The sequence below is a fragment of the Falco punctatus genome, assembly GCF_963210335.1.
Source record: "Falco punctatus genome assembly, chromosome: 7".
In the NCBI taxonomy this organism is placed as follows: Eukaryota; Metazoa; Chordata; class Aves; order Falconiformes; family Falconidae; genus Falco; species Falco punctatus.
In genome coordinates, this window is record NC_137587.1 from 22,139,638 (window position 1) to 22,167,167 (window position 27,530).

At 40.9% G+C, this 27,530-nt stretch overlaps 1 protein-coding gene across 14 annotated transcripts in view; it reads left to right on the forward strand.

Annotated features, from left to right (window-relative positions):
* Positions 1-229: 229 nt before the first annotated feature.
* Positions 230-27,530, forward strand: part of SIPA1L1 (signal induced proliferation associated 1 like 1) — a 228,589-nt gene continuing 201,288 nt past the window's right edge. For 8 of the 14 annotated variants that reach the window (XM_080397593.1, XM_080397584.1, XM_080397592.1 and 5 more), the window contains exons 1-2: positions 230-7,406; positions 7,842-8,094. The gene's annotated coding sequence lies outside the window, so the exon portion shown is untranslated. Of the gene's footprint in view, positions 7,407-7,841; positions 8,095-8,206; positions 8,222-27,530 lie in introns of those variants that run through there. The other 6 variants (XM_080397594.1, XM_080397585.1, XM_080397598.1 and 3 more) reach the window with 3 other exon arrangements.

Genomic DNA, 27,530 nt, shown 5'->3' on the forward strand with positions numbered 1-27,530 from the left:
GATATAGAGTTTTGGACTGCATGAAGTGATCTTAGGAGATCTTAATTTATCAATGTCTTCCAGGTAAACGTCAAAATCCTGCAATAAATTTTTTAGACCCTGTGGAGGCAGAAAGGCCAACCTTAGGATGCTAGCTGGAGGAGAGTCACCTAGTTTATGGAATCTCTGGAATGGATACCAAGGGAGAAGAAATTCTGATTATTCTTCCCCCCCCCCCCCCCCCCCATTTTGTGCTGACAGAGTGAACATCAGATAGGAAAATATTTTCCCAACAGAAATGGTGGGATTCAAGCCCGAGATCTACAGAAAAATCTGGTGAGCTGTGGTGATGTAGGATGAGCCATGTACAGCTGAATAGCCAAAACAAAAGTATAGCTACTTAGCATAACTTGCTTCATTGACTTAATGTACTCGGTGAGTATAAATACACTTTTATAATATGCATAGTAACTATAGGTGACCTAACTCCTTCAAAAAAGTGTGGAAAATAATTTCACATTTAACCATGCTCCAGAATATTTTTGTCAGGTTTTGGATTTCAAGATTCACAAAGTGTTTTTCCCTCTTCCTCCTGCTATATAAAATCCTCAGGCAAACAACAGAATGACTAACACCGTTTGCTATGGCAAGAATGAAACTGAGTATTCAGAGAGTTGCCAAATGCAGAATAAACAAACTGATATAACAATTTCCCCCTCTCTATCTATTATGGTGATCTCAGTTTGAGTTTCAACATCAGTACAGAAATCCCCAGACAGAACAGATTTCCAAACAGATAACGTCTCTTTAAATGCCATATTAGAAGCAGTAACTTACTCTGCTAAAAAGTCAAAGCTATTGATACCACAACATTATCCTCTCTCGGTAACAGTACCATCTCCTTCTCTGCAAAGTAATTGTTTCTTCCATAACAATTTAAGCCACGGAAGCCTGGCTTAATTTGTGATTCTAAGAGAGTTCTCTGAATATATCCCAGAACTCCTGGTGATTGGCAGCTCTGTAAAAAGCGATAGCTATCCCAACTATCCATCAAACAAATGAGTGGTAAGTCATTTGGAATTTCTCCCAATGCTATTGGGTTTTCTGTAGAATTTAATTCTCTTGTGTGTAGGAGAGGTTTCCCAAAGGTTAATAACTGTGTCATTTCATATTTTTCTCAGAAAACTGAGAGCTAGAAAACCATATTTCAGGCTAATTGTGTATAAAATAGTTTAGAAAATAGTCAACTTGAATTATGGACATACAAAAATGAAATTTATCTGAAGGTTTTTTATTTTATATTTTCTTCAGAATGAATCATTCAGGTTTGCTTAAGAATTCTGCTCAAACTTTCCAGACATTACTAAGGATACTGTGTTTTGTTTTTCTCTCTTTTTTCTCTCTACTATTAAAGTCCAAGATAAGACTAGGAGATACCTCTGTTCCTTAGTACTTAGAGCATGGGATTCTTTGCTGAAGATAAATGCTTATTACAAGTGGAAAGGAGAGGTCACTTTCATTTTGAGATGTTGCCAGCAGAAGTGGTGCAGTACTTTCTGCCTGGACAAAACTTGCCTTGAATACAGGGCACTTGAGTTGTACTCTTCTCTGGACCAGATGAATCTCCAGCTACATTTCCCACTTCTCAGACATATGCCATAAACATGCTGCTGTAAGCTGTTCTTGGTGGGAATGTTCTCCCAGACTTCTGCTGAAATTTTACCATTTTCTAGAACGGAAGACAGGATTTCTGGTGCCAGAGAAAGAGCATAGAAGTCAATCCTGAGATACTGTCTATGGACTGTTTCTGAGTATCATCCAGAATGTGTTCTTCATAAATATAGAAACAACCCTTGGAGCAAGAACAAAAACATGCTTCCCTCTTCCAGCTGACCTGTCTTAAACAGTACATTTGTTTGCAGAATAAAATGGACCTCCTTCTCTAGATATAAGCTGCTCAGGAAAGCTGTGAAGAGGATTGCCAATTTAGATATTACGCTTGAACTGAATGTGTGAGTCCCATCGGTGAAGAACAGACCCAGAGAAGGAAGACTCAAGGGAAAGAGGTGGTTAAGGAAGGAAGAATTGGGCAGAGCTCAGTACTCTCAAGGTAAAAGGGCAGCTGAGCTCCTTTCCAACCCTGCTGTGCTGTATTGCAGCTTCTGTGACTTTTCTCATTAAGTCTAGTCCTTGATGAAAACTAATGTGTTTGTGCCCTCATGCTAAGGTTCAACAGACACTTCTATCCAGAGTAAGACAACGTTACCACTGAGCAAGGGAATCCTATCTACCTGCCCTCCTGCTCTGTTTCTGTGCCTGTATCATGTCCTCTCTTGTGCCAAGGCAAGCATTTATGAGGCCACATGCTAAACTGGATCAGGAAACTCATCTGGCCAAAAGCTTGTGGTATTTTCCCTGCTGGGTTAGTTTCTAGCTGGAGCGGTCCTGAGTCAGCTGGCCGTAGAGTCACACGAACATCTGTGCAGCATAAAGGTTGGGACAGCACAGGGCAGGCAGATCTGTTTCTTCCATTAGCAGTGCCTGTGTATGCTGTCCTGAAGTGTCACTTAAGTCACAGCCTTATGCCAGGGTGCCTGGGATCTGATTCGCACAAGCATTCACAATTACAAGTGAGTTCCCGAGGAGCCGTGCTTCCTTGAAAAGAAGAGCTATCTCTTGCTAACCGTATTAGGAAACCAGGTGCTAACTATTTAATCTGTAAAATGGGGATAATAATATCACCTTACAGGAAAGGGATAAAAATGCATTTGTTGCTGTTTGTGAAACATTCTGTTCTGATGAACACTAGATCAACCCAGTTGGCAACCCAGCCACCTGTCTTCAAAGCCAGTGGGCAGCAGCTTGCAGAAAGGAAGGTGCGGAGCTATGCTTTGGCTCCCCAGGCTTCACGGAAACTATGGAGAAGGTGGCATAATCATATAATTGCAATTTATATTATAGAGTGTATTTGCCCAAGAAATCAGAAATAAAGATATAAGCAGATGCATGTGGCATTTGTTAGTTTCGAGTGTTTGACTTTTCACTCCCAATCTTTTAATGCATGAGAGGAGAGTTTTGTGTTAAATACAGTCTACAAGAGCACTTTGGAATTGTGCTTATGTTGGGTTTAAATGGTTGAATAGAATGATTTGATCACTGACATTGTATCATATCACTTGAAAATTTGAAAAAAAAAACCACTCCTCTCTCCACAAACGTCCTTTCTTTTCATTAGTTTCTTCTCAGACAAGGAAAATTTCTAATTTACCTTGTCTCTTCTTGCACTTTCTCCTAAGCCTGTAGTACTACGACTACTTGATGTATTATGCTGATTTAGTGGGCATTGGTCTAACCAGGTATTTCCTTATTCCAGGTACTGAATTAAAACCAAAAGGTAACACTAAAATAATTTTCTTAAGTATCCTGATGTGCATCCAAATAAAATGCAGGTTTGTTTGTTTTACATTAGTCAAGGTTATTAATTGTGCCTTTACTATTGAAAAGCCTTTTGATTCATAAAGTTAATGTCTATGTGCATTGGTGCTTGTATAAATGCAGGCTTGAGACATGTTCTGAGCATGTGTTTCGCAATTTCTTTTCTGAGGATTGTGTAGCCATCTGGGTATTAAGTGGCTCCCACTAGTACAGTTTCTGGGCCTCTCTATTACAGTGGTTTGGCAGTCCACCGAAATGCAAAAGAATAATGCAGTTCCTTTCAAATGATGAGAAAGAGCCTACCGACTGCAAAGCAGGACAGACAGGCTTAGCAGGAGGAAACCGCAATGTGGATGAATGCCTCTGAGAGCCTACGGCTGAGAGGTCACAATTCTGGCCTGTTGTACTTGACACTGATCATTTGTACTTCCTACTTGACAATTCCTTTGGACCAGCCTTCAGGCTTACTCACACACTTTCTTCCATGCTGCTGCTTTGTTGCAAATGCTCCTGCATACTTACTTTCTTTTTGAATCCTTTTTGAGAGAAATTCTTCAATATTTCTGCTAAGTTAAATATAGCAAAGTCAGAAACATTTCTTTGCATTTATTAAAAAATACATTTTCCCCACTTCTAATGTATATTTCTCATCTTGAGTTTTAATGACTTCAAATACTGTATGCCCAATTAAATGGAACAGAATTACTTCAGGGTGAATTCTTGTAAGCTGCAGAGAGGATTGCTTTAAAATGCCTGTGAAGTCCCTTGGAGAGTTCAAAGATGACTGTACAAGTTGCACAGAGTTATAACTGGTGAAATCAGAGAGTGTTTCTATTTACTTCATGTCAGAAAATGTCTGTTGGTGAGTGAAAGGAACCACAGAGAAGTTATAGTTCACAAGACACTGACTTCCCTGCCAAAGATGGCTAAGGAAGTTGCCTCTTATTCCTGCTCCCCAGTGCCCCAAAGCAAAACTGATATTTTTCTTATGTCAGTATAACTGTTTGTGCTATAAACTGCATCACCAAAATTACCTGTATTAAAGACTGTCCTCTAAAACCACCAAGCCGGTAAGACTAGAGAATACTCTAAGACCCTAAAACTTTCCCCACATATACTGACTATCTGGGGCCACAAATGGGAATATGGACCTTTTCCATATCCTGAAACTCACTGATCTTGGGCTCTAGGAAATCATCTCCATGTGAACTACTTCATCTATTTCTCTGCTGTGTTGTATATCCAAATCATAAGCTTCTTGGAAGGGTGTGCTTTATACAAACTCTCACATGTTAATTGTTCATCAATGAATAAATTATGCACTCTGTTTCAGGGCAGCTCAGATTCTTAGTCAAATTTTCTCTGTGCTTCCAGTAGCTCCGGCCAGCCCTAATCAGAAACAATCCTACTAGTTACCCTTTCATAAAGCCAAACCTTCAGAGAGCAACATAAATGTTAATTAATTTACTCTCACCTCGCTCCTCTGAGGTAAATAGCTGTATCATTTTCCCTTTCTGCTTAAAGGAGAATATTAAAACAGAAATGAAGTGACTTGTCTATGGTAACACAGCAAATTAGTAGCAGAAGAAGGGTTGGCATTCAGAAATTCTTGGGGTTCTTGATGATCGTCTACACAGGGAAACAGGCTGGAACGCCAGCTGTGCACCCTTCATTCTGTAACAGCTAGTCAAGCAGAGGCCGATGTGTGAGTGCTCTATCAAAGGAAAGAGAGGTCCTTTGTTCTGGAATTAATTGTGCGTTATTGAGGCAAGGTAATTATTTTGGAATAAACCCCCTCTTATCCCTCTTATTCTAGATCAGCTGTTCTGATGACTTCCTTATATAGGCAGGAAATAAACTCTACGTTCTCCTCCTCTCCCTCCCCCAAACCTAGTTATTTATTGCTTAATTATAAAGGCACAAAAATGTTTGTACTTCCACATAAAGGAAATAAATCGATTCTGGATATCCGGAGACCTGTGAGAACGTGCATGGCTCCCGAGTGCTGCTGCCCCCTTAATCGCAGCTCTACATACCATGCACGGGCGAGCATGGTGAGAGGAGCGGCTGGGCTGTGCCTCTGCCAGCAGCCCCCGTGCCAGGACCCCTGCACGACCAGAGGGTGACCTCTTAGACCTGGGATACAGGGAGGGACTGCAGGGGCCTGGGAGCAAGAGCCAGCTCCAGTGCTGGACTGCAGCCAAGGGTGTGAGCCTCCACTGCAGCCTCATCTCAGCGCGTAGGCTGGGCCGGTGCTTGGTGTCGGAGCCTCTCCCTCCCTGCGTGACCCTTCTGAACGTCTCCCTCATCTTATGATCTGACACATCAGCAATGTACGAAGAAAGATCATAGAAACGGTTTGGGAATGCGTTAGCCTCATTGACCTCATTAAAGAGTTTGCAAGCCACAGCCTCACTATCTAAATCCTTCTGATGAAGTCAAATTCAGCGCCATTGTTCCTGACACTGCAGTCACATCCAGCACTGTTGCGTGCATGTACCCGAGGACTGTAAGCTTCTTTTACAAAGTGGGTTTCCCTTTGTAAGAGTGGGGCTACAGCTGCTGTTAAAAACCTTTTTCATTTATGTAAAATATACCAAGCTCTTTAGCTGGGTGATATAAGATAAATGTGTTCAAATACCAAAAATATTCCTATTTGTTTTTCTGGATTGCCAGTTTTTTTTTTCCCATGCCAGATCAGCACTGAGATCAGTTCTTCACCCATCCAGATCTTTCCTTCTACTCAGCAAGATGAGATAGGGAATGCTTGTACAGCCCCATAACACCTGCAGGAATCATGACCTCAAGCTGGAGAACCCATAAGAATGATTGCTCTCTGGAAATCCACCCACATATTTTTTTACAGTACTGAACACTGTGGTATCTAAACATCAGTACTGAAGTTCCATTGGGAACATCTTCAGAAGGTGGCAAGGTGTTTGAATCGGTATGTAAGTCTTGCTGGTCTTTGCTGTCCAGACGTTCCTGGGGAGCGAACGGGGGGCGAAGCTAACATCTTGTCGGCAAAGCAGCCTGGCTGCTCTCGCTATCACCGTGCTGCACACTGCTGGAACGTCGCCAGCCCAAATCAGAGATGTTTTCTGGAGCGTCCTAATTGCAGAGACAGCTCAGGGAAAGCTTCACTTACATTGGTTTAACTGAGATTGTTAATGTTCTGTTAAGCCAAGGACAGGAACAACTACAGGCAGAGCATCCAGAATGGGTTACCCACAGCTCATTTTGTTCAAAATTTTGGCCATTTGAAAACAGAGCAGTGTTCCTGCAGAACAAGGGGTGATGTTGATGTGTGCTCAGTATTTTTCATGCGCCTGCCCCTGTTGCTAATTTGTTATCTGTGATGGATATCTAGAGAGAGCATTCAATTTAATTTGAATGGCAGCAAAAGAGCTCAGTGTGTATACCATTTGTACAGTACCGGAAGGTTTTGCCTGTGTGTCAGCAAAAAAAAGAAAAACGAGCATTTTTATGCAAAAAGTTCAGAGAGGTGCAACACTAAGGCGCCCTTGGGCATGCCCCAAGGAGCCTCCTCACACATGGCCTTGGCCCCGGGCCGCCTTGAGCCAGCGGGGGGTTCCCCGAGCGAAGCCCGCCGCCCCCCGCGGCAGTGCCACCGCCCCTGGGCTCCCGCCTCGAAACTCGCGCGCCGCGGGAGGGCCGGGGAGGGGCGGGGCGGCCGTGCCCGGCGCGGTGGTGGCTGGAGCGGAACGAGCTCGGTGCAGGCCTCGGCCTCCCACTAGGCCCGGCGCTTGGCCGTTGCTATAGGAACGCGCGCCGGGCCGCTCGCCCCCGCCCCTTGCCGCCGGAGCGCCGGCGGTGGGGCAGCCCCTCTCGCGAGAGCCGCGGCGGCGGCGGGCGGAGCGGAGCGGGCGGCGGGGTGAGCTCATCCCGGGCGCGGGCGGGGAGCGCCGCGCAGAGCCCAGCCCAGCTGAGGCGAGCGGAGCCGCCGGCAGCCGCCGCGGCAACTTTGTTGGGTGAGTTGCGAGCGGGAGTGCCGGGGCGGGCTGCGGGCCGTCCCCCTCCTTCCTGCCGCGGAGCCAGACGCGGGGAGCTGCCGCGCCGCTGACCGAGGGGGCGTGAGTGGGTGTGCGTGAGGAGAGCGGCCCCCAGCCCCGGGGCTGCGCGGCCCCCCGCCCGGCAGCCGGCGCCGCCGCGCCGGGGTCGGCAGAGGCGAGGCTGGGGGCCCGGGCGAAAGTGGCCCGCAGAGCCCCTCCGCCGCCGCAGCCGCACTCCTCCGCCGGGCGGGGGGCGTCCTCTCCGTGCGCCCCCGGGGCGGCGGGAGTCCGCCGAGCCGCAGCCCGGGGCGGTCTCCCGCCCGGCCGGCAGTCCCGGGGCGGGTCGGGCGCCGGCGCCCCCGGAGCAAGCCGAGCCGGGTGCTATTCTCCGGATTTGTATCTCTTTCTCCCCAGGAAAGGCAGCTCCGAGCGGGAGCGGCGCGGCCGGCGCCCGGCGGGAGGGCGGACGGAGGCGGCGGTGAGTGGCGGCGGCGCGGCCCGCTCCGCGGGCGCAGTGCCGCTCGGCGGCGGTGGCGGCTCCCCGCGCTGCCCGTCCCTGCGGAGGCGGAGGGCGCCGTGCGGCGGGGGGCGCGCTCCCCGCGGGCCCGGGAGCGGCGCGCTGCTCGCCTTCAAGGCTCAATAAACAACTTGTTTCTTGTTGGGCGCTGTAAGTTGCACTTAAGCTTTTTTTTTTTTTTTTTTTTTTTTTCATTTCTTGACTTTTTATAGTCAACGAGGGTGTAGTCGCGCTGGTTGTGTTCTGAGCCGGCGCTGAGACCACAGCGATGGTAACAGTTAAGTAATTTGGAGGCAGCGCCGGTGGGGATGTTCTGAATGCTCGGCTCGTGAGAGGGGGTGGAGGAGCAGAATATTTGCGGATGGTTGGTTTCTTCACTGGGATCTTGGAAAAGTGGAAAAACAGGGAATGCCTTAAGCTGGATCTTATGGGGAGGGAGGAGGAGATGGAGAAGCAAGGAAAGGTAGATGAGAAGGGGATGACCTTCCTAAGCTGAGTTTGTTTGCTCTTCCCCCATTTTATATTGCACGAAATCTTCATGTTAATGTGCTCGTGCTTATATTTAAAAATAACTGTATTGTTTGCACTGAATAACTGTGATGCAGCTTCAGTTGGTTCAATGAGGAATTCACCCATTTGTGCCTGGTAAAGCAGTGATACAAAATGGGAATTGCTCAACTTAATGAAAATCTCCTTGTATAACCTTGGCCGCAACATCTGTATGCTCTAGATGGAGGAGGCATGTTTTTACCCAAAGGAGAGTACAGGGGCTTTTTTTTTTTTTTATAACTGCTTACAAAATTGCTTTAAAAAATTTTCCTGCAAAATCGCTCTTAAAAAAAAGATCTTAGTGATGCTGCTTTAACAAACCCGTTACTGCGTGCTGCTGGAATGAAGTGCATCCGTGAGCACAGAGCCATAGTTGATAATACAATGCAAATTTGTTTTCAGAGTAAAGGTGTCAAGTTTCATTAGGTTCCAGATCTGTATGGATGAATCAAGATTGGTGTTTTCTTTAGAAAGCAGTCCTTTCATAATGGAGTTTTGAGCGGGTTTTTTTTGCTTGCTACCTATGGGAATTATGCATTAGCTTCCCTTAATTTGAGGCATAAGCCAGTTTTGTAAAAGAGAAAGTCTTTCTGCCCCACTTTTTGCCTGTTGTCACTGCAAGTACTAACTGCATAATAAGCATCTGCATTTTCTCTGGTGGAAATTTTGGTGGTTATTTATTTGGAAGGCATTGCTGGGCTGGCCTCTGTTCCACTTCAGCTGAAGTGGTGGGAGATACAGGTGAAAGTACTAAGTCAGAAGTTTGTGGCAGTTGTAATCGTAGAGAGATCTGTGGGTTGTGCTTCACTGTCAAGGCTTTTATGCCTTAGGCCATCAGATGCCATACCAGTTATTAATCCAGAAACTGTGTGGGAACTTCAGATTTGTTTTTTCCTCAGTTAAAAAAACACATGTGTTCTATTTAGGTAAAGCTACAAAGAAACGTTTCATGGTTGAACGCTTTATGTAAATACTATGTCTCCTCTTTATTGATGGATAAGTAGGGACAGAAGATTCCCCCCCTCCACCCCCTTTTTTAACTATTTATGGCTGGTTGATTAAAGGATGTGCACTCAGTTGCTCAACAGCATATTAAGAAGGTATTACTGATGCTAATAAAATGCTTAGGTTTAACATTGCTACTTGGGATAGGCATACTTTCAGTTGTGGTTCGTAGAACCTCCTAGATCGTAAAGTCAGAAGCAAAATGGGATGTCAACTCCAACTACTGTAGGGCTGCGGAAAGTTGCTTGATTTAAAAGGGTAGCAGGTGTAGAGGTAGGCACTGACACAGAAATGTGAAAGGGTGGAACTGCAGTTGGGAGTAAAAACTTGATATAGGGACGTGACATTCATAATTATTTTTGCTATAATGAAATGTATGATTGGTTGATTGATTGAAAACCCCTAGGTTTTCAAGGAGATTTTTTTTCATTATGCTTATAAGTATTCTGCTGCTGCTTCGATCGTTTTGTTCATACATAGCTATTTCTGTCCTCTTGGTTTTGTAAATGTCTCAAATTAATACTTTGAAATGCCTATTTCAGAATTATTAATTCTGCTGCTATGAACAATTTTTTTATTTCTAAGATAGGAGAACAAAACTTTGTTGTAGGAACATAAAATACTCCTACTAGTTATTTTGAATTTTAGTAATGTCATGTTCTTCCAGTTAAATAGCATCATTTTGGAAATAACGTTGGGAAAATGATAGGTGAGCTAGTAAGAGAAGGGGTTGAGGCTTAATTAATTTCTTTGCTGTTCCTCTGCCTGTTTTGTCCTATAGCATGTCTATTGTAGAGGAAAAAAAAAAGGAACAGTTTTCTCCATATCAGCAGTTTAATCCCTTCAGTGAGGGGGTTGCTGCAAGCTATTGAGTTCTTGCTGCTACTGGTTAGAAATCCTGGATACCCTACTGGGGTAAAGAAGCAGAGCTGCTGCCTTCATCAAAATTTCAGTCACACAAGTTGGTTTCCCTAATGTGGACATTTTCAGAGGTTTAGATTTATTTCATTGACTCTGCGTGTTGGCTAGTTGGCAAACAATTTTGGTCTGTTGTTTCCTTGGCTTTCTTAGTTTCAGGCAGATTCCTTTTATTCTTCAGCAGCTCCTTAAAATATTTGAAAAGTCAATAAGACATGATTTAATTATCTGTTAATATCTTTTTATATCATTGCTTTACTTATCCATTTTTTACATTTTTATTTTATTCATTTATTCTGACACTCAATTTCTTAAAGTTAAAATTAAAATAAAAACTTCCTGTTAGTAAGCTATGACAAATATAGCAATAGTAAGTGCAGTTACATATTTTTTTTTGTCAGTGGAAATGTGTATCTTCTAAAATCTGCTAGGTTAGACTTTTGTTGATTTGGCATGTAAAATTAATTTTGTTAAGTATCTTGCTGTGAACCAGGCGGGGAAAAAATGTTATATTGTTCTGTGTTTTATTTTTCCAGGGGATGTGACTTCAGTGACTTGCTTTCAATTATATCCCTCTAAACAGCAACTTTTAAGTAGTCTAAGCTTTTTATTTCACTGAGTTCAGTTTAACATTTGAATGAGGACTCTCAAGCTGGAGGCTTATAAAGTAGGGTTTTATGGGTCTGTCAGAGTTGAGATATTCTCTATTTAATGAAAGGCAATCAATGTTTTCTGGGATTGGAACCTTACCAGCAATGGTTAACTGAAGGCAGAGTTGTAAACCTACAGAATATGGCCATTGGTGAGGCTGAGTGACAATAATGTGCTTTTGAGTAATTCTGATTTCTAATCCTTACACAGCTGGCAGGGCAAGACTAACACAGTTGCTGTAGCAGTTTCCATGTTAGCTTTGATAGTAGTTTTGCACTCTGAACTTTGGAAAACCCTTGAGGAGTTGCAGAGACGTAGAATTGCTTGGTTATTTAACTGTTTTTGAACATGAATCAGCAGATAAAATGGTTTTAGATGTCTGTCTTTGCATATGTAAAGCTAAATTATGTCATTGTCTCAGTCTTTTATTTTTTAATTCTGTGGCACCAGTTTGCTGGGTGGGTTGTTTGATTTAGATTCTGCCACATGTCTTTTATGTTAAGTGTTAAGTGAGAATAAGCATTTACAAGTCTTTGTTTTCTTTATGGCAGGATGTTTTAAAGAGCATTTCATTTGAATGTGGCGACATAACACTTTCCATAATCTTGATAGCTAGAAAATTGTGTGATTGCTAACCGAGTATTCCTGTGTTGTTTCAAAGGTCTGAGTCTGTAAGTGGATCCTCTCTTGCAAACCCCTGTTTGATTAGTGTGATGAAAAATAATTGTGGCTTCATCTTCTCATACTACTTAATCTCATGTCAGATGCTGCAATAGTAGTAGCTTTTGTTCCATGCACAGTGGATAGATGTCTGTTTTGAAGAGGGAGATCAAGTTCCTGAAAAATGTAAGACTGTATAGAACTTTTCTGAATGTGGGTTATTTAAAAAGATGACACAGAAGGAAGAGTCTTTTGCCTTCAGTCTCAGGCTCTGTAGGAGGGGAGGGATGCTTTCTTCAGGTGGATATTACTAAAGATTAGTAGAATGCTTTTTGAAGACCAAGTTTTATTTGATAAATTCTAAAAATTTAAATAAACTACTGGCATATAGTTTAAGTTGGGTTGTTCATCGTGATTCCTTATGGTTTACCTTCAGTTTTTATTTTTGGTGGTGTTTTTTTCAATTTCAATTTGTGTTGTTTGTTTACCTTTTGAGGTAACTTTTTTTTAACCTCAAATTGCTCATTTAGACCTTGGAGAGACTGGTTTTTGCTGCAACTATGAGAGAAACATGCTGATGTTGAACTTGTGCATTAACATGGACTTTTAGCTTAGTGAAAACATTTCAAGCTAACCTTGAAATATATCTTCTTTTTCCTAATTGATGGTGTTACAGCTAAACCTAAACTAGCCCAAATCAGCAGAAGACAGGCTCTTATTTCAGGGTGCTAGAAAGCACAGGTCAGAACTTGAGCGTAACCTGTAGAAAAGATGTCTGTTAAGTCTCCTTGGGAGACTTAGTTATGTTTAATATACTTGACTGGTAGTATTTTGTGACTATTAATACTTTCTTTTCCAGGTGGGGGAAATTGCCAAGCATCTTCCTTCACTCTGTAGCATGCCTTGCTGCCTGTCTCTGTGGTGGATCGTGGGGTTCCAGGAGGTGCCGGTGCCAAGGGCTGCTTTTGTAGCATGGCTCTGTTCTCTGAATTTCTTGAGTCACAGTGTATTTTACAACACCATCAGCGAAATCAATTTTTTGACCTTTGAATTCAAATGGCAAGCTTATTGTATGTTGATGTGATGTGAAGTAGGATTAATACAGAACTTTTTTTATTAGTGGCAGATAATATCTGTAAAACAACTGCTGTAGTAGCAGAACTTTCTGTATGCCAGTTCATGTCAGCAGCTCTGATGGATATCTTGGGTTTCCTTGTTGGTGGTAATAGACAGCTTTTCTAAAGAGTTAACAAATATTTGTTAAAGACATACATTTTTCAATGTGACCAAAAGTTGCCTAGCCCCAAGAACATTTTTACATTGCTTTTGGGACTTTTTGAAATGGCTGAATTTTATTTTCATATTGTGTGGATTTTTTGGCCTTATAATAAGCATACCTCATACTCAAAATCATAGCTGTGCTTCATACTGTCATATGAAGTATTTGGTGCAGATTCATGACGATTGGTGTTTTGCAAGTGAGATTGTAATTCTCTGGTTTATAGCTTTTTTTTTCTCCTTTTTGGTCAAAGAGTGCGCCTTCATCTGATTTCCAAATTGCTATTTTTGTGTGTGGCTTTGTCACTCAGTCTTACAGTAGCAGGTAATTTGGCAGAGCAGAAGTAGATCTCTGGCTGAAGGTGCGGGTGGTGAGTCTCCCAGATCAATACTTAGTATTTTAGTAATTTTACTTAAGACAGAACCTAGTCTGATCTCTGAAGTTGGGTGGCCCCAACACAGGTGTGGTTCATCAGTTTGTACTGTCATGACCATTAAGGGTTGGGGCACATTTGGTGAGCTTCTGGGGACAGATTTTTAGCTTGGTTTCCTCGAGGAGAAGTCCAGTTTATGCACAGCAAGATGACTACAAAAATTGAAATAAATCATTATGAGGGCGGCTGAGCATTGAACAGACCACCCCAGAGTCACTAGTGAATCTCCATCCTTGGAGACTTCGCAGGCTTGGCAGGACAAAGCCCTAAGCAGTTTGACGCAATGTGGAAGTCAGCCCTGCTGGGAGGAGGAGGCTGGACTCCTGGGTTAACCTGGTCTGGTCTCTGCAGGCTGGTGGTAGCTGGAGGGCCATCTCAAAGGGCACTACTGTTTGAAATGCCAATGCAGATATTGTTTAAACAACTTATAAAAATCAAGACCATCCTTGTAGTGATATTTTTTTTTTTAAACTAATGGGAAACAGTTTTACTTTGGTATGCAGCCCATTTCATGTCTTCTGCTTGGGTAGCAGCACTACCGCTGGTGTCAGTTTATCATGGCTTCCTACTGCTGGTTCTCAGGTTGCAAACCTGCAGCAGGAAACCCAATTTCCTTTATTTGTGGGCATGCAAGAAAGGTGTATGTATGTGTGCATATTTTTTTTCCTTCAAGAGGCCTATGTAAGAGCAAATGCTTACATCTTGAATGTTTGGATTTTGACAGGGCCAGAGCACAAATTTGCTCTCGCTGAAGAAACTGGTGAAAATCAGACTTTTGTTTGTGTTTCGTGTTTCTGAAGCTTAACAGGAGTTTGCCTGCATCTTTAAAAACAAAAAAAAGAGACAATGGATGATGAAACTCAAACTCTGCAGGCTTAAGAGTGTTACTATTACACAAAAGTAGTTACAGTTCTTACCTCTGAACTATTTAAAGATCTCTTCTTTTTGTGGACGAACCTTTTCTCTTCATTTACAACATTTTAAAAACTAACAACGTGATACTATTTTGGGAATATTGCATATGTCAAGTCAGAACTAGACCCCACCAAATAAATCTTGGTGGGTCTTCCTGGCCTCTGTTGGCGGTGGTTGAGACTTCCACCACTGTATTTTCAAATTAGAAGGGCTGGTCAGATTTTATGCTTTCAGTCCATGCAGAAGGGCTGTATAATTGTGCAGAAGAAAGTTATAGTTCAATTTTCTCATGCTTTGAAAATAAACCTATCTTTATGAATTACATGATACTGGCACTCAGAGTCTATTTTGCAAATGTGTTTAGCAGCTTGTTGTGTGAATCAGAATAAAATAGTTCAATCGACTGCACTTGTATCGATTATACAGCAACTGGAAGAGAGTGAAACCTGATGCTTTCCCGCAGCTTTTGCTAAAGCAAACATTAAGAAGTGAGAAAAGAAGGGAGATACTTATGTGTAAAGGCTATTTACATAGTTTGTCCTTTCCTTGGATGTTTTTTTTTCTTCACTCCTTCCCTTCTTTTTGCCCTTCTTTTGCAGTCTTTGAAGAAGGCAGTGCTGACAAAGTCAGGGTTTTTTAACCTTCCCCCATTGACTTCAGCAGCATCTTGCAGGGTAGTCATTGACTTGTACTTGACATAACTCTGGAAATTCTTATGATGTCCCAAATCTAGTATTGTTTATTGCATTGCCATACAGAGAGATGGTAGGAGAATCTTTATTAGGATGCCTTTGTTTATATTAACAAAAGGAAAATGCTTATATAGTCTTAAAACATGCCATTAATTTGAAATTTAAAAGGCCTTTTTAGGATTTTTAGTTCTGTGGGTTTTTAGGGCAGGTCTGTGCAGTGATATGAATGGTTGTGGTACTCTGGAGCACTGCCTGCCACAGATGCTTCTGCTTTATGAAATAATTAGAGAGTTGTAAGTTAATTCGTGCCTTATTGTACAATTGTGTCCCTATTTAGGCAAAGCCAGCAGATCTGCAGAGCTACATACGTGTTTTTTTTACCATGTGTTAAAATTGTCAGGGCTTCTTTAAAATTTAAACTTGTACTATTTTACTTCTCTTTTCAGCCAGAAAAAAATTTAAGGTTAATTAATATGCCAGATAACATTTGAGAACAAGAGGTTATTCTGTCTCCAAACAGCAGCATTAGAATTGGGTATGAACATGTGACAGTGTGGTGTATATTCCAGATTTAATCACTTGTATATGTAGTGTTGATGCAGTAAAGACTTTCAAATTTGTTGGTAATTTAAAGCACATCTCCAGTAAAACAAAGGTATGATAATAAGCAGTAATTAAATGTTGCAAAGGGTGCTCATCACTGTTATTTTAACAGAAGTTAGTCATTATGTGCTGATTGCTGGCATCATTAAATCTCAATTTTTCAGTATGTAAGTCAGTGCTTACATACCTGAGCAGTTGAACTGACGTTTTCCATTCTTGTATTGCTGAAGTATCTCTTGCATCTTAAGTGTAATGACTTACCTCAAACTGCCAACAGCTTTGTGCCTGCCAAGGGCAAGAATGCAAATGTTGTGAATGTGCTCTTTAACTAAGAGATATAATGCATCTCTTCTGCAAATTGGGGTGCGGGGAACAGTCAATTTAATTTAGAACGACTTAGCAGTTGTACACAGCTGGCCACATGAAAAATAATCATATGTGAGGTAAACATTGCCTCTTGTAAAAGTACAGAATGCCCAGAAATAAAACGTCTGAAGTGCTGGTGGAGGGAGAGACTTGTGCTGTTCCTTATTTTTTAGAAACCTGCAATTTGCTTAAAAGCAAAAAAAAAAAAAAAAAAAAAAACCACCAAAAAACACAAAAGCAAATTATAGTAGTTGCCAAATATTCCCAAGTATGATGCAGTCTAATGTTAGGTGACAGGTTTCTTCAGGTTCTTGAGGCAGGGGATTAAGTGACTTAGGGCTAAATAAGACAGGCCTCACAAACTGATTTAAGGAGGGAAATTAAGGAGCAGTTAAAGAAGGAATTTGTAGATAAAAATCCTCATTTCATCTTTCAGTTGTGTAATAGCAAGAGGTGATTAGACTTAACAAGGGTCAAACTTGAAGAAATAATTGATGAAATAGAAAGCTGGTAGACAGATCTAAAATAAAGTAGCACTTCGGTCATTTGAAATGTGTTGGAAGGTAGTGTTGTGAACATTATGGAAGCTGCAGAGGGTAATAACAGTACGAGTTGTTAGATCATTGACTGTTTAGACAGAAAAAGTTGAGTTCAGATGAGGGGGAATTGTAAATGATTGTAGTGTTTGCCTTACAGTCGTCAGTTTTTCTGATGTGGAGGACTAAAATTTTTGGCAGAACAATGAGCTTCTATTTGTCATGGCATTAAGGTGCTCAGAATAAGCATGACTGATACTTACTTTTTGGTAGATAACACAATTCAAAAAATTGCTTTTTCAGTACTGTTTAAATGTTGTAGCTGAAACAGGATTCACTTGTTCATACGATCTTCTGTTTCTCCCTCTCCCTCCCTCTTTTTCCTCTTATAACTTAGAGATCTTTGGACCCTTCTTTTCTAGGGAGGTGGCAGAAGAACTGGCACAACTCTGTAAAGGTGAAGTTAAATGCATAGAATTGCGACTAGTTTCTTAAATTTGAATCCTGTTTTTCTCCAGAATGACTAGCTTTTTTTCCAGGTATTGTCAGACAACATGGCTAGAATCAATTCTTACTTGAAATTTAGCTACAAATTAGAACTTTATTGCTTGTAACAAACAGGTTATGTAAGGGTAGTATAGACAGCATACCTCATTGTGTGGTCTTTCATACTCACTTTTTTACATGGGGAAAGGAAAGGGCTTGTAGAACAGTGCTGCCCAATTTCAGTAACATTTTACAGGTGGCAATAAAACCTCTTGGCTCTGTTGACAGTATGTGGGTGTTACGTGCTTGCAGGTAAAGTTGTTTAATGTTACTGTTTAATAGTACTTTTGGAAATGAAGTAATTGTATGCGTAGTATAGTACAAAATACCTTCAAATAGTGGTTGGTTTCTGCAGTACACTATTTTCTTGTTGCTGATAAAGGTAGTACAAAAACGTTTCCATGTTAGAAGTTCAAAGCAATTTTGCCAGGTAGAAAAACAGCCTTTCTAAAGGTGGTGGGTTTTTCTTTTTGAATCTTGTGTTAGTGCTGAGTGACTGTTCTGTTTACACTGAGTTTCTGACTTAAAACTGTTGATAGCAGTAGTTATCTCGTTGCTGTAACCCTTCTTTGTTATCACCTTAATACTTAGCTGAGATGCCAGAAGCTCCTGAAATATATGGAAACTTCAGGTAGGTTAGTCACTTGAGTACTGGCACGCTGGGTTTCAAGGCAATGTGTTGTCCCCGTGTTTAGAATTTGGAACTGAAGACTTAGGATGCTATTGAAGTGCCACTGCTGTTCAGTTTATAACCATGCTAATTAGTGCGGAATGTCATTAAGATTAACATATGCAATATTAATAGAACTACTTGTGAAACTGAGCTGTCATTATGTCACTGAATAGTTGTACTGAAAAGTTGTTTGACTCTTCCCCAGAAGATAGTTGAGAAGAGCTTACAATGTGCCCCTTGAGACATAGCTGTCCCTTGGGAATATGTCATCTGGTCTCAGTCACCTCTTTTCTCTGAGACACTAGATGATCAAAGACCTGGCTGCAGCAGGGAGGGACTGTTCTAATAGAAATATACAGCTTTGAGAATATGCTCTTTTTTGGGGGTTTTCTTGTCTTGTGAACAAAACCAGTTTTCCCAGTCTCATGATTACGTGTGAGGAGAAGGCTGTTTCATCTGGTAAAGTTAGTGTGATCTGATCTGCTTCTTTTCTGCATCTGAAAGGCTGCTGGGAAAGAAGGGGTGTGTGTGGGGAAGTTCTGTAAAATGTTTCTGCTGGTAGCAGAAACAATTACTTTTGGGATGAAGTTTGATTTCCTTATACCTCCCAGCTTAGTTTTAGACTTCTAGACAGTACTACTGACTTGATAGTGGCGGTGTGTGTGTGTGTGCGGGCAGGGTGGGGAAGTGTGTCAAGCAGGATAATTAAAATGTTGACAATAGGTAAGTATTTTATACTTTTGTCTGTACTCTCATGGACTGGAAATGCCCAGAGCCCTAACCTGATACCTTTGGAAATGGAAATTTGGGAACAAAAATATGGAAACATGTACATAGCTAATGTGGTGTAGCATAGTTGTGTGATAATTTGCTGCTCTGCCTTGAGTGCACTCGATTTCACTTATTTGTAGGTATTAATGACATTTATTTTGATGTGACATTACTGTAATATCAGTGCCTGGTATTCATTCATTAGTTCACTTTGTGAAGTAAGGCGATGCAGATGCCCTTGAGCAAGCAAAAAAAACCCATGCACATGAGAAATCTGTAACAGTGTTCAGAGCAGAAGCTGCCTTGGGCTTTAGATATCATCTTGCTAGGGACAAATTTGTTCAGTAACTAGCTGTAAAGCTGAGCTGGAAACTCTTGAGCCAGCTTCGAGGAATCTAGTGGCTTCATCCACACTTGTCTGTGGCCTGCCTTCTGCTCCAAAGAGTGGCTCTGCACAGCTCAAACTCCTGCTATTCATTGGGGACAGTCCCTAGTCTCATGGGATCTCCTGTACATCAGTGTCTGCTAGCAAACTTTAACAAAACCCATGACAGTTACGGATTAGTGCTCAAACCTGTGCCCTGGCCTTATTATAGCTTTAGCTGACAGTGCCTACATGGCACAATGCAGCGCTGCTGAGTTTGTAGCTTGCATGCAGATAGCATTTAATTGTGGTAGCATGTAGCATTGCATATGAGCTAACTAGCCTCCCTGTTCAGTGGGGCTTACTGAGCTTGGCAACAGCATTGTGCTAATGTGGCTTTGTGTTTCTGGTTCTTGTGTTAGTCCAGTGGTTTTACCTCAAAGGTCAGCTGATCAATGGTGGCGGCATAATAGCTGGCATGCTACAAATTAAAGAAATACTGGAATAAATTGCTTTGGATTTTAATTGCCTGCTAGACATCCCTATCTTAGTGACCTCTTATGCATGTTGACCTGTAGCAATGGAGAACGACATGGTCTATAAAATTGCAGAAAGAATAAAACAGACTACACACAAAACGAGTAAAATGAAATATGTAGGAACTGTAAAATCTAAGACCATTAAAATATATTTTAAAGTATTCCTTTAAATCTGGGTTAATAATCTAGTGTGAGTTCTCTTGTTCAGGATGAATTGTGTTCAAAAGTTAATGTAAGTACTGCCTGGCTCTGCTTCAGAGAACGTCTCTGATTCTCACAGGGCACGGTGTCAGCAGCCAATGTGCCTCACATTGTCACCCTTGGAGATTTTCCATTTTGTTTTTTGCCTAGTTCTAGCAAATGTGTGGATAGTGTTCTTTAGCTCAGAGCTAGCTTGAGTATCTGTGTGGCATGGCTGTCACTTCTGAGACTGCAGTTGCTGTATCCTAGATTTCTGATAACAGGTCTGAGGCAAGGTTGCTCTCAAAAGTTTTTTGGTTTCCTATGGAAACCAACTTGTGTGGTAAGGCTCTGTATGTGTCTACGTGTGTGTTCTCTCTAATGCTTGTTCCTTTTCCCCATCCTTCTGTATATTTTGAATTTGATGGCTTTTGTTCGAGCCCTGTAAGCACACCTAGAGTCCATCAAACTTTGTAAAAGTGGACTACTGGGTGGGGGTGAGATTAAGTCCCAGTGGTGTTAAGAGCTGCAGCATGCACAAGGATATTATTAGTCACCAGAGAAACTGTGTGATTAATGCAATTGCATGGGAGAAACTTAATCTGGAGTGTATGTATTCTTATATATCAAATCTGGTCAGATATGAGAGAGAGATTTGAATGTATCAACCAGGCTTTGTTAGTCCATGTAATTACCTGTTCTGTGTAGTTTTCCTTCCAAAAATGCAGAAGACAAAATGTAATGGGATCCTGTAGAGATACCTGTATTCAGGTTGCTTAATGGTTTCTGCTGTTAAGTGTCCTGTGAGCTTTCGTTTTCTTTTTTCCTCCCTCTCTCCAGAATTGTTCAACACTACCGTTGTGTGAGCTGCTTTTGTAGGTTTTTTTGATAGAGCAAATCACTTTTTATCAGGGAAACATCTTTTTCTTTTTTCTTCCGTCCCTTCAAAGTATAACATTGTTATTGTTGAAAAATGGAATACTGGTTACCAGGAGCTCTTCTCAAGAAGAATCTTGCCCATGCACTACTGAGTTGTATGAATGTTTTAAGGCCAGACTCATTCTGCATGCAAACTTCTGTGGACATCTGGGATCCATCAGAGGAGCAAAAACACAAACGGCATCCTGCCCTTTCACTGTCTTACCAATTCACTTGTCACCAGACGCTCCTGGCCTTCTCTCATCTGCCTGGTGCTTACTGGCAAGTATGTTGTAAGGCTTTGTTGAAAGGAGGTGTGATGGGTGTGAAAGATCGATTTGTTCTTGCTTTTGCTTGTCTGATTAGTTAAAACTAAAGCATTTTCCTTGTTCAAATTCTTCCTGTTCTGTTTGAGAAGTCAAGCAGGTTCATTTGATACATAGTCAAGTGATGCAGAGACTAATTGTTCTGGGTCTCACTGGACAGGTGGTAGGGTAGACCATCCAAAGAGGATGTTCTGACTTAGCAAAAAGGTTGTATCTTCTGTACTTGTAATGCTTTTGAATGTCAGACAATAAGGCTGCAGGTGAAGCAGGATTTGTAATGATTTATTTTTAAACTTGTGGTTGATTGCAATGTGAGATTGTCCCTTTTTAGAGAGGAAAAAGTGTTTATATCCATCTGAGGGGGGAAGTCTTTGAATAAGCTGCATATTGACTTTGGTTGCTTGTGACAGTGGCACTGTGTGAAGCGGTAACTGGGCCAGATTCTTCTTCCTGCCTCTTTATCTCAGCAACAGCCATATGATGTGCAATCTCAGCTCAGTAAATTCTCACCTTCTTTCCCATCGCTCCTGAGAGTGAAGATCTTTGATCCATCTTCCCTTCAAGAGTTGAGGAGAATACTGATTTCTGCCTTGACTATTTGCAAGGCCTAATACTGGACCATAATGATTCATGAATCTTGTAGGATAACTTTTTTTGGCTGCCATGATAACACAGTTTTGCAGTTTAGGTGATAGTAGCCTGTCAAAGTTTGAACCTTTTTCAGCCATTCAGCGTCAGCCAGCACTGGACCGTTAGGCTATAGAGCTGCCTCATGCATGCTTTTAACTTTCCTCTTGGTAAAAAGAGGAGGGAAGAATAGCACAGAAAGCTATCTTAGTTGGTGGCAAGAGTATGTAATAACATCCATCCAAACTTATCTCAAGGTTACAAAGTTAGAACACTGGTTCAGCAGTGCTACAAGCAGGACTCTGGATACTGGGTCAAAAGTGTAGTGGTCATATGTAAAGTATCAGTGTCATAAATCATTCTGTTTGCTTTGATTAAAGCAAAAATAAAATACATATCGGGTAGCAGCATGACTTATTTGCATTAAGCATTATTTATTTAGACCACTATGATTTTATACTGGATTAGATATTATGCACTTCCCTGCCACTGATACAGATTTGGTATCCTATTCAGGCACACTTGATAAAATTTAATCATGTACCTAAGTCTTACTTGGACACTGTGTGACCTGTTTCAGTGTTCAGTTGCCCTTAAAGTAATTTTTTTTTTTTAATGTTTACAGGATGTTTCTGATTTTTAACACGTAGCAGTTTTAAGTATTTCTGAACACTGTTTCAGCACAGTACCTGTCAGGAGTCAAGGGAAAAGATTCTCAGAATCTACTATTCAGAAACTGTGTTTCATTGTTTGATTTTTATTCCCTTTCTATTTGTGAGTTACATGGCAACTGCAAACTAGAGCTGCTTATTGAATCTCTCCATTTAGATGTGGAATAGAATAACAAATCCACTTTTTGATCTTCGTCTGATACAACTCTTATCTAATATGTTAAGCTTTCTGAAAAGCTTTTAAAGAACATCATGCATATCATTGGTGTTTTGCTGGCCTGTACAAGCAGATGATGCAGTCCTTCTACAGGTATGCACAGAAATGTCCAGTCTTTCTGTGGAAGGTTGACACACATATATGCTTTAGGTCTGAAACACTTGCATTTAAAGAGTTAGTTTTGATGCATGCATGTGAGTCAGTCTGCTAGAGGTCCAGTCTTCTCTTTTTTCTGGAAATACGGTATCTCTCTTTTGTACAAAAATGAGGGGAAAATGCACAGAAGTCAGTTTACTGCTTCATATCTGTAGCTCCAGATAAGTTTGATACCATAGTCTGAACTGTGCTTCTTCAGGCAAACTGGTATTTTGTGTGACTTGATTCTTTTATTTACCACACTTCAAAAGGTAGCTAAAGCACAGCTGGGATTTACAGCAAATTTTTCTGCTTATTTTTAGGTGATAGTTGTTTTGTATCAAATATGATGCTGCACAGGTGGTTTGTAAACCTCACTCATTCCACACAAAGCTAGTATTTTGTAAATACCCCTCTCTTTTGTGTGGGAAGTAATTAAAAAACTCGTGTAACCAGGAAGCAGCATCAAAAATTAGGATGAAAACTTTGATGGGTAGTCCTGGAGTTGTAGACTGATTTAGGCAGAAAGGGACTGCCGGAGGTCATCTGGTCCCAACTACTGCACTGAAAGCATCACCAGTATAAAATTGGAGGTGTATAATGATGATGAGTTTCGCTTAGTCTTTGCTGTAACCTCCCTTTAGGTAGGTGTAGAAAGCAAGATGATCTCCCAAGCATTCTCTGGTGTAACAAACCCAGGTGTCTCATCCTGGCCTTGTTCCTCATATATGTGGTGGTCTTTCTGCTGAACTTGCTTCAAGGCCATCTTTCTTATGCTAAGCAGTCTAAAACTGCGCATGCTTATTCAGCTGAGATTTCACTAGTGCCGAGTAAAAGTTGTTTACTAGATTTAGACAGAACACTGACAAGCACTGCAAGGCAAATATTGTTAACTTAATCTTACCTACAGCTTGAGATGGTGCATTTTCAGAAATACCTATTTTTATTCCTAGGCGCATAAGGAACCTGTGACTGAATACTTCTTTTACCATATCACTGCTTCCAGAAAGGGTTATTTATATTATGCAGCTTGAAGTAGACTTTCTAATTCATAGCCAAACTTGTTTCACACAGCTGCAGATTTAATCAATACATATATCTGCTCTTTTAAGTTTTTTTTAATCTAAGATTTTGCTTTGTGTGGAGTATTAATATTGGTTTGTATTATGTTTTTTTTTAAGCCAGCCATCAAACAAACAGTTATGGTTGTGTGACTGAGTGGAAAAAGGCGTTTTCCGCCTGCTTCATTCTTAGTGTCAGCTTTCAATTTGTGAACTGCTGTTTGTTTGGTCTGCATGCAGGGATGCACTTTGCACTGTATTTTAATGTGTCATGGTTAAAATCAATAAAAGTCATGCCAGAATAAATGCTTATGGGAGGGGAGAAATGTGAAAGTGGGCATTCTCAGAAACAGTAAGTAGGCAAACAAAGTGGTGGTGGTGAACAGAGAGGAGACAGTGAATATATTTTTGTCCAGTGTGGACCAGTCTTCCACACGAACCAGTGGAAAAAGACACTTTGTCCTTGCTACTGGTATCTTTACCTTATTGCTGTGACATATGGCAGGCTACATGGTGCTGGCAGAACAGGAACTAGCAGCAATAGAGGCTGTCTTGGTGCAGAGGCCAGGTCATTCAGAATTTAGACCCTGGTCTTGGGTTCAGACCTTTCCTGTGGTAACATTTTCAGTCATATGACTTTGCTTTTTGCCAAAGACTATAACTTTAGCTAAAACTTGTTGGGACATGCACAACATGATTTTTTTTGCAACTGCAGCTTGTGCCATGGGCTATCAGCAGGTTTGTTTAGTGTGAACTAGTACAGCTAGTATAAACTAGCTTCATTATAAGACACCAGGTAGTGTTTCAGGACATAAGGACAAAGCAACTTGTAGCCTGTGCTTGTCACAGCTGTCATGCCTTTCACCTTATGGAATAAGATTTATCAGGTGTAATTATGTCCAAATGAGACACTCTTACTATCTTGCCAGTGTTACTTTTTTCCTGTTAATTTAGTCACTGGACACAGATGAAATAAAAATGTAAAACAGTGCCTATTGGAATGGCTTCATGCTTCTTGGATTATTTAAATGAATCTTTTAATCTGCCATGAAATTACGTGGGTTGTCACACAGATTTTCAACTAACTCCAGTTTTATACCACTTAGTTTATTTTATTCCCATGAGGAAAGTTTATTTTTTATCACCTGTACAGGACAAACTTGTTTTTGTGATCTACTTGCAACTTGCTTTCTGTAGTCACAGGCATGGGCTTTCTAAACTATGGTTTGTTCTTTTAAAACATAAAAGTGTGCACTGTCCATGAGTGGTCTGTGTTAAAACTGAAGTCAAAACCTTGTCCAGGCCACATCTGTAAACTGTCATAGTGCATGTCTACTTTTTTTTCTTGTTTTTCATTAGTTCACTTTTGTATCTGCTTCAGGTGAACATTGACTGCCCTCCTCCCCCAGCTCTGCTTGTGTCACATGAAGGAAAAGAGCATCCACAGTGTTTATGGTTCCAAACTTTTTCAAGTTTGAAACTATTAAATGCATAGCTTACAGAAATTTCACTGTTCAGGAGCTTCTAAAATAAAAGTGGAAGTAAAAGGGCTTATCAGCTAAGATATTAGTATAGCTAATTGTGATGCTTTGTGCTTCTTCTAATAGATTTAATTTTTGTTGCTGAGATTCCTAACCTTACTGTTGAAGTAATATTTATGGTAATGTGGGTCTGCTAAAACTCCATAAACTTGTATAAACCAAAAAGTAGGTTGCTATGTGTGATTTATGAACGTTTCAGGACAGTGCAAGGCTGCATTTAGAGTGGGGAGTCTCTGCCTTAATTTATATGAAATAAGGGTGGCTTTTATATGGGATGCTGTGGAGATGTTACTGTTCTTGGATGAAGGTCTGTCTGGTGTCCTAGATATCTTGAAATACAAATAGTATTTGTGTTTTGTGGACTGAGGGATTGGGAAATGAAAATAAGAGGAAGGGAAATAAAACTGTTGTTACTTCTGACTTCAGTTTCCTTTATGTGTGAACTTTCTGTATGTGGCATTGCTTGTAGGATGGATAAGCTGTAGAAAATTGTAGTATGGTAAATGTGGATTAATTTTTCTTTCTTTGCCACTTAAGTGTCGTGTTAAACAAATTTCCTGTTAAAAACTGGATATTCTTAGTGGCAAAATATTACAATGGCTAGAAATACTTCTGACTTGTAGCCTAAGCCAATCTTTAGTTGGAGAGAGAGGTTTGCATATGTGTGGGAATTATTTTAAAACTGCTTTCTGTCACTGTTTTCTTCCATGACAGTGGTCTACACCAAATAAACATTTAGGATAGGTTTTGACTGGAATATCTGAATTATTAAGTTGGCTCATTTTTGCTAAGAAGGTTGAATTTGAAGATCTCACTGGCTGTATCTGCATTTCAGTATATACCAAATGCAGGTTTAATTATGGAAACTAAGCCTCCTTTAAAGCAACTGCAGCCGAGGCGAATGCAGTCCTGTCTGTCTTTAGTCCCTAGCTTCCCAAGTGGTGAATTTGAAGAAATAATCTAGCAAGTGTAAGTATCTTTAAATGTTTTAGTTTTTGGTTTCCACACCCTCACCAAAAAAAAAAAAAGCCTCAAAAAACTCGTAACACCACCTTCCTTCCCAAAAAGCTGATGGGGGGGGGGAAAGAGAAATTCCTGGTAAAATGCCTTCCCCTATCTTGGAGTCATCCAGAGTGGTAGTGCTGCTGCTCATGTACCCGTGTACTTTTAGAAGGTTCAACATGTCTTGCTCCTGACCGCATGTCCAGCGCTCTGCTCTTACTAGGGAGTGCCTGGAGAACAGGCGCTCCCAGGCTGTGATGTGCCTTTTGCAAACAGTAACGCATCAGCTTGAATTGAACTGAATGCCTTCTCTGTATGTCATTCATGAAACTGTAAGGGTGGCCTGTGCTGAAAGTTTCTCATACTTGATCATAAATTTGTGTTCTTGTGACTTCATCAGACTGATCTAAAATTGCTTGAGCGTATAGGGGAATTGGTTTAGCACTGAAGAGTGGAAGGCACTAGTGGGGCATTAGTATTTTTTTGCAAAGGCAACTTAAGGTTCTGTGGGCAGGTAGTCAGCATTGCTGATACTTTGTTTCTTTTTTTAAGCTGATGGGTTTGAAAAGTTGTGTAAGAATTGCTTCAATTAATGAGTTTTATCCTTTCTTGACAATTCTTTCCATTTTCACTGGTGGGAGAATTCATGATACAGAGTACTAGCTTGATTACTCTTTGTTTTCATGTGTTTTAGTAGTTAAAATGGAGACTGTTCTTAAAAGCTAAATTCTGCTTTGTGTAATTGCATCCTCATGAATCAAGTAGATCAAACGGTAATTAACTGCACCGTTGGCTAATGACTGCGGGAAGAAGAGAAATTAATGGGCAAGGAGGGGTGTGCTGCAGATGAACTATAGACCTATACCAGGTTGTCTTCTGGCTGAGAGTCTTTTACAAGAAAAAAAGTACTGATTTTGCATACTGCTTTATAGTGTGACTGTACCGTCACTGCATCTCCTGAAAGGTAAGCCTCAACTCCAGCCTGCAAAAAGGAAAAGTAAAACCCAATAGAACGCGTGCTCCAGCTATAATCACATTTCCATGTTTTTAAATTGAGGATAATGACAAACTTTATTAATGCCTGCAATTTTTGTACTTTTATTGTGATAGTGACTTTCAGTTAAGTTGTATGTAAGAAGCTTCTTGGTTGGATATATTTGCTGGGACATAAACATTTCATATTTAGAATTTAATGATTCACAGTTCTGGTCATGTGTAAAGTGAGAGGGACATAGAGTTACAAAACTTGAAGTAGCTTTGTATGTCTAAGTCTACTGGTGTACCACAGCAGAGACTTTGGTAAAGGTCACTTTATCAGAGGAAGGTTAACTAGGAAAAAACCCAAACCACCAAGCACAAAACCACTGGTTGTTTCTGCTAATAAATGTATAGATCTGGTGAGTTCTTC